Source organism: Dasypus novemcinctus, chromosome Y, assembly GCF_030445035.2.
Source record: "Dasypus novemcinctus isolate mDasNov1 chromosome Y, mDasNov1.1.hap2, whole genome shotgun sequence".
Taxonomy (NCBI): domain Eukaryota; kingdom Metazoa; phylum Chordata; class Mammalia; order Cingulata; family Dasypodidae; genus Dasypus; species Dasypus novemcinctus.
This window is the reverse complement of record NC_092216.1, coordinates 19,022,213-19,031,239: the sequence shown is the minus strand read 5'-3', so window position 1 is coordinate 19,031,239 and position 9,027 is coordinate 19,022,213.

Below are 9,027 nucleotides of genomic sequence, written 5' to 3'. Positions count from 1 at the left end.
GGCAATGGCTCCTCTCGCGCCCTCGCGCCAGCGGCCCCCCCCGGCTCCGCCTCCCCCGAGCGGCCCCCTCCATCTGATCCGTGGCAAGCTGCCGCACGTGCGGCCCCCTCTGGCGTATTTTTGGACCCATATTCCTCCCCCGCTGGGACACCTCCGCCTACCTCCCTGCCGCCTCCTACCACCCGCTTTCCCCTTAATGTAACTCCCACCCCTTCAGTTGCAGTTGGTTCCAACGCAATCATCAACCCTCCCTCTCCTTCTTCTGCTGCGCCGAGGCCAATCATCAATCCTCCTTCTCCTCCTCCACCATCTACCATTCCCTACTACATAACCTCCAGCTGTCCGAGGACACACCCCCCCACTTCATCTTCTCGGCCTCCTCCTACCCGACCTCTTCCTGCTCACCCTTTCCACAGGTGCCCCAAGTCTTCTGTAACCGTGGCCCCCCATGCCGCCATCGCTCTCAAGCAGCTCCAGCCCCGCTAAACGGCCCACAACCCGCTTTCCCCAGCCCGCGGCCTGCTTTCTAGCATCTAATCACGTTTCTGCTTTTGCCTCCCCATACTTCTGTGGAGCTTCCTCCTGTCTCGACCTCACTCCTCTTCTCAGCCATCCAAAGCGTCCTTTCTCGTCCCCCACCCCCCTCCTTTTTTTGCTTGAACCCCCATTGCATTGCAGATTAGGCCGCCTCATGTCGGCCTGCCCCGTTAACATCGGCCTCTCTTGCGCCCGTGGAGACTTTGGCCTTCTTGTTATCCTCGCCTACGTCTCCACCACTCCTGACGCTGCCGCCACCACCATCGCTGGTGCCCTGACGCAACTTGTCCTCACCGCTGCGATCCTCCAGACCATCACACAGTCTGCCTCTACCGCTCTTTGCCGCCAAGAAGAGATCAACTACCTGTAACGCGCTGTCACCCTGGACTTTTAACAGCAGATGGACCTTATAGCCACTGAGATCAACGAGAATTGGACATTGGCCACCCTTGTTTGCAACGGCAAGATACCGCCCCCCAAATTGTACATTTATATCCCCGTCATACTCACCTCCCTCTTCAGCCCTGCTTCCCTCATTGCTTACTGCCTCTTGGGCCTCGGCTTCTTGTTGCTGCTGCCATCCTGGCCCTTATTTGAAAAGAAGGGGGAAATGCGGTCACCCCTCGGGCTGAAGTGTGATTTGCTGGCCTGGCGAGGGGCGGCAGCCGTGGTAGGCCTATTCCAAACCGCTGCCCCCATAATAGGGTGGTTGGTCGGGCCCACCGCCACCCCTGAAGGAAGCTCGGCATGGGCGCAGAGTGCCCTCGGGTCTCCCCTTCTCGGCAGCCATGCTTCTGCGGCCGCCCCTCCTCCCGGATGGCACCACATGATGCCTGTGGGGCGGCACCCTTCTTCTTCTTTCTCCCTGCGCAGGTGCAGGGCGGAAAATTCCAGTCTGCCCTTTTCCCCTCCCCCGACAGCAGCAACAGCCAGGCGTGGGCGGAAAAATCCAGTCTGCCCTTTTCCCTCCCCCCGACAGCAGCAACAGCCAGGCCTGGGTGGGAAACTCAAGTCTGCCCTCTACCCCAGCAACAGCAGCCACCAATCACTAAACCCTGCCACTTCCCCCAGCAACAGCAACAGCCAATCCCTAATCACCACCCCTCCCCTGTCCAGTACCTCCCACTGACCTTTCTCTGGCAACCAATCAGAACAGGGCATGGCTTCGACCAATCAGCCTTCCCCAGCCCCTATAAAACTGTTGCCTCTCCCTCTATAAAGTGGACTTGCGTCTTTACCTTGTCTCCGTGGTAGTTCTTCTGCCGTGCGCCCTCCAGTCCTGAGAGCCCCCGACAAGGGCCTGGCCTCCCTTGTCCCCAGTTCGTCGCCTGCTTCTCCGGGCGACCCCCTCATCGCTGGCTTTGCCGGGCGACCCCATCAGCCAAACCGTGCAACCCTTTGTGAGACCGATCCCTCGTCTGCTGCCGGACCGACCCCTCGTCCCAAGTGGGACCGGCCCCTCGTCCCAAGCGGGACCGACCCCTCGTCCAGAGCTGGACCGACCCCTCGTCCGCAGCCAGACCCCACCTCTACCGACCGAGCAAGCCGCCGCACAGGTGAGTTAACTGAAATCTACCACAATCAGATGAAACTTCCTCTGGAGTACCACAGGCTGATAAAAGGCAGCAAGGACATGATCTTTGAGGTTTTAGTCATCTTTTGATTTAGCCCACTTTTATAGAGCACATGCTAGTGTGATGTTCTCAGGCTCTTTTCTCCCCAATCCTCCATTCACTGAGTTACCCACTATGAAATGTCACTTTGGAGCTCAGGGAGACACAGTCAGCCTTAGTGGGTCTGGAGGACCAGCCATTGCTGAATTGAAATGCCACAAAAGCCCCTTCCATCCCAGTAAATCAGATTTTTTATCAGAGCATAATGCATTTGACTTACACTTGGGGACTTACATCAACCTTATGTACAGGGACTCCTGCCAACACAGTTTCTCAGGAAACTCCCACAACCCTGTGGGTTGATAACATTCAGCACTGGAGGCAATGTTACCCAACTTCTTGTCGTCAAGTTCGGTTCAGGAGTTAGGCTGTCTTCAGAGTAAACAAAGAAGCTGTACTGTTTTGAGATGAGAATAGCTGGTCCTTTTCATCTCTTTGTACTGGTCCTAATAAATAGCTGAAAAATCAAACTGTGTTTCCCTAACCTCCAAAAATTGGCTTTAATGACCTTGGCAATAAAGAATTGATGTTTTAAATTAATCATAATATGTAATTGCCAGTGCACAATGTTTTTTGAATGTTCAGGTCTTATCTTTAAAGTCTGGTAGAAATCTGTGTAAAGTACTATCTACCAGGTGGTGTTGCTCCTTTATTTTCTCACATTCATCCAAGAACACTGCTCACTAAAACTCTGTTTGTCTCTGGCAACAGCTATTCTTATGAATGTGGCTACTTCTATATAGTTTATACACACTCGATTGCCTTGTGGACAAAGCAGTGTGTATAACATTATTTGTTGCTTGGACTTGATCTTTATTCTTTTGCTTGCTACCACTCACCTTCTGAAAGACTTTCTTGAGTTTTCTCTCTCTTCCCCAGATATTGAACCCAGGACCTTGTACATGGGAAGTAGGCATTCAATCCCTGAGTTATATCTACCCCCCATAATGGGGATTTAATTTTAAGATTTTTGTGAGATACAAAGAAAAAAAGTGCCCTGAATAAAATTAATTGCAGGAGACCTATGAATTCTCCTTGCAGCTGTAGATTGTCTTGGTTTTCTGGTGTGGTGGTTGACCATCCTCACTTTCCTGTTAGCTAACCTGGGTAAGTCCAAAAAACTGGAGAGTAGGTGTTGAATCTCTACTGAGGCTCAGCATCTAGCTGGCACAGAGACAGTCCAGAGATTCAGTCACATCTCTTGAACATACCACAACCGAGGTTCAGTAAAAATGACAGAGGTTACATGCATATGGAGGCCACATCTGAGTACAAATCCATCACCCTCAGGATACAAATTCCAAAGTAGGGCCTACTGGCAAGGTCCTGAACTCCAGAGACAATTATCATGATTATAGGTTCTGGGAGTCTCCATAGCCCTCAGGAGCACCACTACCTGGGGAAGTTTCTACTTTGGCTGTCTTGTGAGCCTGCTGAGCTATGTGTACGTGCAAACCCTCTGATTACCTCCTCACTCATTGAAGTCTCTTAGCAATATAAACTAATTTGTCTTTACCATTTCCCTCTTTCGTTCAAGTTGCATCACCACCAGTTACTTGATAGTAATTCCTTGATGCCAGGAAGGTACATCCCCCAGAGTCATGTCCCACACTTGGGAGGAGGTAATGCTTTTCATGCTGAGTTTGGCTTAGAGAGTGGCCATCTTTGAGCAATATGAAGGTTCTCAGGAGGTAACTCTTAGGCAATCTGCAGCTCTAGGCTTAGTGGAATTTCAAGCACAAATGCTCACAAGCATAGTCATCAGTTATCAAGGGCATATCATTAAACCTGCCTTCTTCACTGGCCTTTCCCCTTTTACTTGCAGGATTGTTGCTGTTCCATTGAAGAATATGGCAGAGTTTCCCAGAATGGGAATTCAACATTCTCTCAGTTGTCTTGTGAAACTCTCTTGCCTTTCTCAATATCCAGTGAACATCTGAACTTACCCATAAACCCTATATGCATGCCCTGGAGAACTTCCTCCCACCCCATCAATGACACCCCACACCAATGCTCCTCCCTGCTATAGTTGAACTCTACCGTGGTCTAAAATGTTTTCAAACATGAAGTCTAATATATTGCCAAATTCAATTAATAGGAAAATGAAATAGTAATCATAGGTTTACAGATAACAAATAGAATACATAATAATTTAGAAAAACTAAAAAAAAAAATAAATTGAGGTATTAAAAAATGAAAAGTACCTTTAAAAAACTTTTTTGACATTTTGCCTGTCATCACTCTAATAGATGTTGCCCTATATGTACAGTGGCAAGGAAGTCTTTTCCATTTTTTCCTCACTGTTTACATCAGTTTTTTAAATGTCTTCAAAAATTTTTGGGTCACAGTATAGTATATAGAGTAGATAGTGGTCTCCTATATACCCAATATCAAACTCTTTTCCCGTTCCCCAGCAATGATCTTTTTACCTCTGGATGTTACATTTGCTGCAGCTGATGTAAATGCATTGAACCAAAGCTATCAAACATGGTTCCATTATGTTTTGCATCATGGTTTACATTTTAGACAGTACACATTTATAAAGTTTTGATTATATTAAGGGTTACATTATGGGTTACATTTTAGAGTATACACTTTTATAAAATTATGTTGAAATTTATCATGGCCTGTAACCATCATTGCAGGATACATACCAATATGTGCGCACCAATATTCACAGCAGCATTATTCACTATTGCCAAAAGTTGGAATCAACCCATATGCCCATCAGCACATGAGTGGATAAATAAAATGTGATATATATATACAATATGTATTTCTTTTTGGTTAGTTTGTTGTTTTTAACTAATTCCTTCAAGTGTGCACTTAGGTCTTCAATTTTAGCCCTTCTTTTTTGATGTATGAATTTATGGCTATAAATTTCTGTCACAGTACAGTTTTTGCAACATCCCATAAGTTTAAATATGTTGTATTGTCATTTCCATTGGTTTCAAGATAGTTGATTACTTTTGAGATTTCCTCTTTGACCCACTGTTTGTCTAAAAGTGTGTTGTTTAACTTTCATATCTTGGTGCCTATTCTGGGTCTGCACCTTGCAGATTTCTAGCTTCATTCCACTGTGATCAGAGAAATTATTTTGTATGATTTCAGTCTTTTTTAATTCGTTGAGACCTTCTTTGTGGCTTAGCATGTGGTCTGTTTTGGAGAATGATCCATGTGTGTTTGAGAAGAATATATATTCTGCTTTATTTGGGTTTAATGTTCTAGATATGTCTGTTAGGTCCAGCTTCTCTATTATAGTTTTCAAACACTTTGTTCCTTTATTGATTCTCTGTTGAGATGTTCTGTCCATCAGTAAAATAGTGGTATATTTAAGTCCCCTGCTATAGTTGTAACAGCATACATTCCTTCATCTAGTTTTTCCAGTGTTTGCCTCACTTATTTGGAGGTGTCCTGGTTAGGAGCATAAGCGTTTATAATTGTTCTTCTTGAAAGATTACCCCTTTTACTAATATGTAGTGTACATCTTTGTCACCTACAGATGTTTTGCATTTAAAGTCAGTTTTTCTGATATTAATATAGCTACTCCTGCCCTTTTTTAGTTGTTTGCCTATAAGATTGTTTTTCATCTATTCACTTTGAACCTTCTTGAATCCCTGGGTTTAAGGTGGGTTTCTTGAAGACAGCCTTAAATGGGTCATATTTCCTTATCCATTCTTCCAATCTTTTTCTCTTCACAGGTAAGTTTAATCCATTGACATTCATTGTTATTACTCTGAAAGAATTACTTATATTAGCCATATTTTCTTCAGATTTGTATATCACATATGTTTTTTTCTCTTTTTGACTCTTTAGTTCTTACTCTCAACTCTGTCCTGTTTTTTTCTTTCTTTCTTTCTTCAGAACTCCCTTTAGTATTTCTTGAAGACAGGTGTCTTGTTGGCATATTCTTTTAGTTTGTTTTTTCTGTGAATGTTTGAACTGTCCATCATTTTTGAATGTCAACTTTGCTGGATAGAGTATTCTTCTTGGCTGGAAATTCTTTTCTTTTAATACCTTAACTATGTCATACCAATGATTCTCTTTCCTTTTGCTGATTTCAGTATTTTCTCTTTGTCTTGAGCATTGCTTAATTTGACAAGTTTATGTCTTGGGGTAAGCCTCTTGTGATTTATGCTGTTTGGGGTACATTGTGCTTCCTGGACATGTACATCCATCTCCCTCAAGTTTGGGAAGTTTACAACCATTATTTCCTCCAACACCTCTTCTGTACCTTTGCCTTCTCTTCTCCTTCTGAGATGCCTGTAATGCGTATGTTTGTGCATTTTGTGCTGTCGTTGAGATCCCAAATTCCCTGCAGGATTTTTTCTATCTTTATTGATCAGTTCTCTCTGTCTGAGTTCAGATGTACTGTCTTCTACATCACTGATTCTTTCCTCTGCCTCTTCAAAACTGTTATTTGCTGAGAGTTTATTGTTGATTTCTTGAATTGTACTGTTCATCACCATCATATTTGTTATCTTTTTGTGTATGTTTACAGTTTCTTTTCTGTGCTCTCCAAGTGGTTTCTTAATATCCTTAATCTGTTTCTTCACGTCATTAAATTGGTCCATAATATATGTGATATTTGATTAATTCTATGTTCTGCTCCTCTTCCAGCATTTATTTGTTCATTGGGTTGGGCTGTATTTTCCTGATTATTGTTATTGTTTGTAATTTGTCATTGCTGTCTTGTCATTATTTTATCTTGATGGGTTTGATTGGTTGATTAGTTTGTCTGCTCTTGGGCTTATTTAGATGATGATTTTGTGTACATGTTAAGTCTTCTATTTGACACCTTGTTCTTCTTCTCTTTCCTTGTTGTCTAAATTCCCTTGAAGGAAAATATCTGGGCCAGAGAAAGCAAAAGAGTTAAGAAAATAAAATGTATTTAGTAGTATTCATAGTGAATGCCAGCAGAAGAAACATTATGAGACCTAGAAGAATGGGTATTAAACTCATGTAATCTGTGTAGAGTTAGAGCAGTAGAAAGGTGTAGTACCTACAATATGGAGAAGAGTATTGTATGAATTAAAAGGCCAGTGTGTTCAGGAAAGAGGGAGAGTGATGAGTAAGGAGAGTAACATAAAGAGGGAATAAAGGATAGAATGTAGAATAGAGGTGTTAGAAATAAAAATTCAGAAAAAAAGGAGGCCAAACAAAGAGGCAGAATGTAAGAGAAACAATAGAGGATGGAAGATAGAACAAGTAGAAGAGCAAGATGGCATCCAAGTGAGTGTACCCCCGTCATCTCTCTTGCAAAAAAAACCACCTGAATGGGCACAGAATCCTGCCCTAGTGAGCAATTTTAGGAACATCCGAAGCAGGTTTCTGGACATCGATCTGGAAAGATTTCAACAGAAGGAGTACTTGCTCAAGGTAAAACTGTGGGTTTCTGATACTAAAGCCAGAAGCTGTGGGAAAGCAAAACCCTTCCCATAGGGCTGGTAGCTATAGCATTCCCTGAACAACACTGCTCCCTTGGTGGCGTTTCCAGGCCGTGTACCTGAATCTTGAGTTCCCTGAAACCCTTTTCCCTATAACCCATGTTGCCCAAATCCACATACCATGAGTCTGCATCCTCTTATGCCCACTTTCCCCAGACCCAGCACTCTCCCAACTCTGGCATTTTGCTAGTCCTCTGGTCTTGGACAAACTCCAAGAATGGGAGGGTTTGGGTTAGGGGTACAGATGGGCCCAAGGAGTGCAGGTTCACATTTCTGGTTCCCCTCTTTTCAAGCTTTAAAAGATTGTAGGAGCACACCACCTGCCTTAGGGAGATGCTAGGAAGAGAGGAGAGGTGAATCTGCTGAGATAGCAGAATATACCTAAAGCCCTGGGATAGGGAAACTTGGTCAGGAGAAGGTGGAGTCAGAAAATTAACTCATTCTCTGTAGCACAACTAAGGGAGGGAGCAGGACATGCTTCGTAGGCTTCCAATAGCATATTTGGAGTTCCTGGCAAGGTGTGGGTGCTCTCTCTCAAGGAAACAGAGACATTGTTTTCTGTGGTGATTAATTCACCAGGGTCCCATTTGGCTCTCTGAGGGGTGCCCCCACACAGCCTTCCTGCTGCCCTGGGAGAGAGGGAAGTGAGGAAGGGAGAAAAGGGGAAGGATAGATTCCTAAGCATTTTATTCAGCTGCAGAGAGTATTCCTTGCTTGAGTCCTTGTCTAGTATTTTTTATTGGTTTATATTTTGCCTTTCCTTCCTCGATAACCCCCCCTCCCCCAAGGCCCATTTTTTAAAATAGCTTCTTTTTTCTCTCCTTTTCCCTTTTATTTTACCCCGTGCCTTTTTCTTTTTTCTTTTTTCTATTTGTTGCTGCATGCAGTGTTTATTTGCTGTGCTTCCTATCCTCAATTTCCTCTTTTCTGTGGGTATTGATTATGGCTACCAGTACTATCCCTTTGCTTTAAATCTTTCTGTCTTCTGTTATGTCTTGTTTCTCTTACATTCCATTTCTCTGTTTAGCTCCCAATTTTTCTGACTTTTTATTCTAGCACCTATTTTCTGTGTTCTATCTTTTATTCATTCTTTATGTTATTGTCCTTTTCTTTTTTATTTTCTGCTTTCCTGACCACACTGGCCTTTTCATTCATACCATATTCTTCCCCATATTCAGTTTACCATCTCATTGTAGATCCTCCACTTTTTTACTGTTTTGACTCTGCACAGCTTACATGAGTATAATATCCATTCTCTTCGATATTGTATTTTTCCTCTGCTAACATTTACTATCAACATTTATATTATACTTATTTCTTACCTTTTCTGCTTTTCCTGGGCGCTTGTATTTTCCTTCAGAGGAACTTAG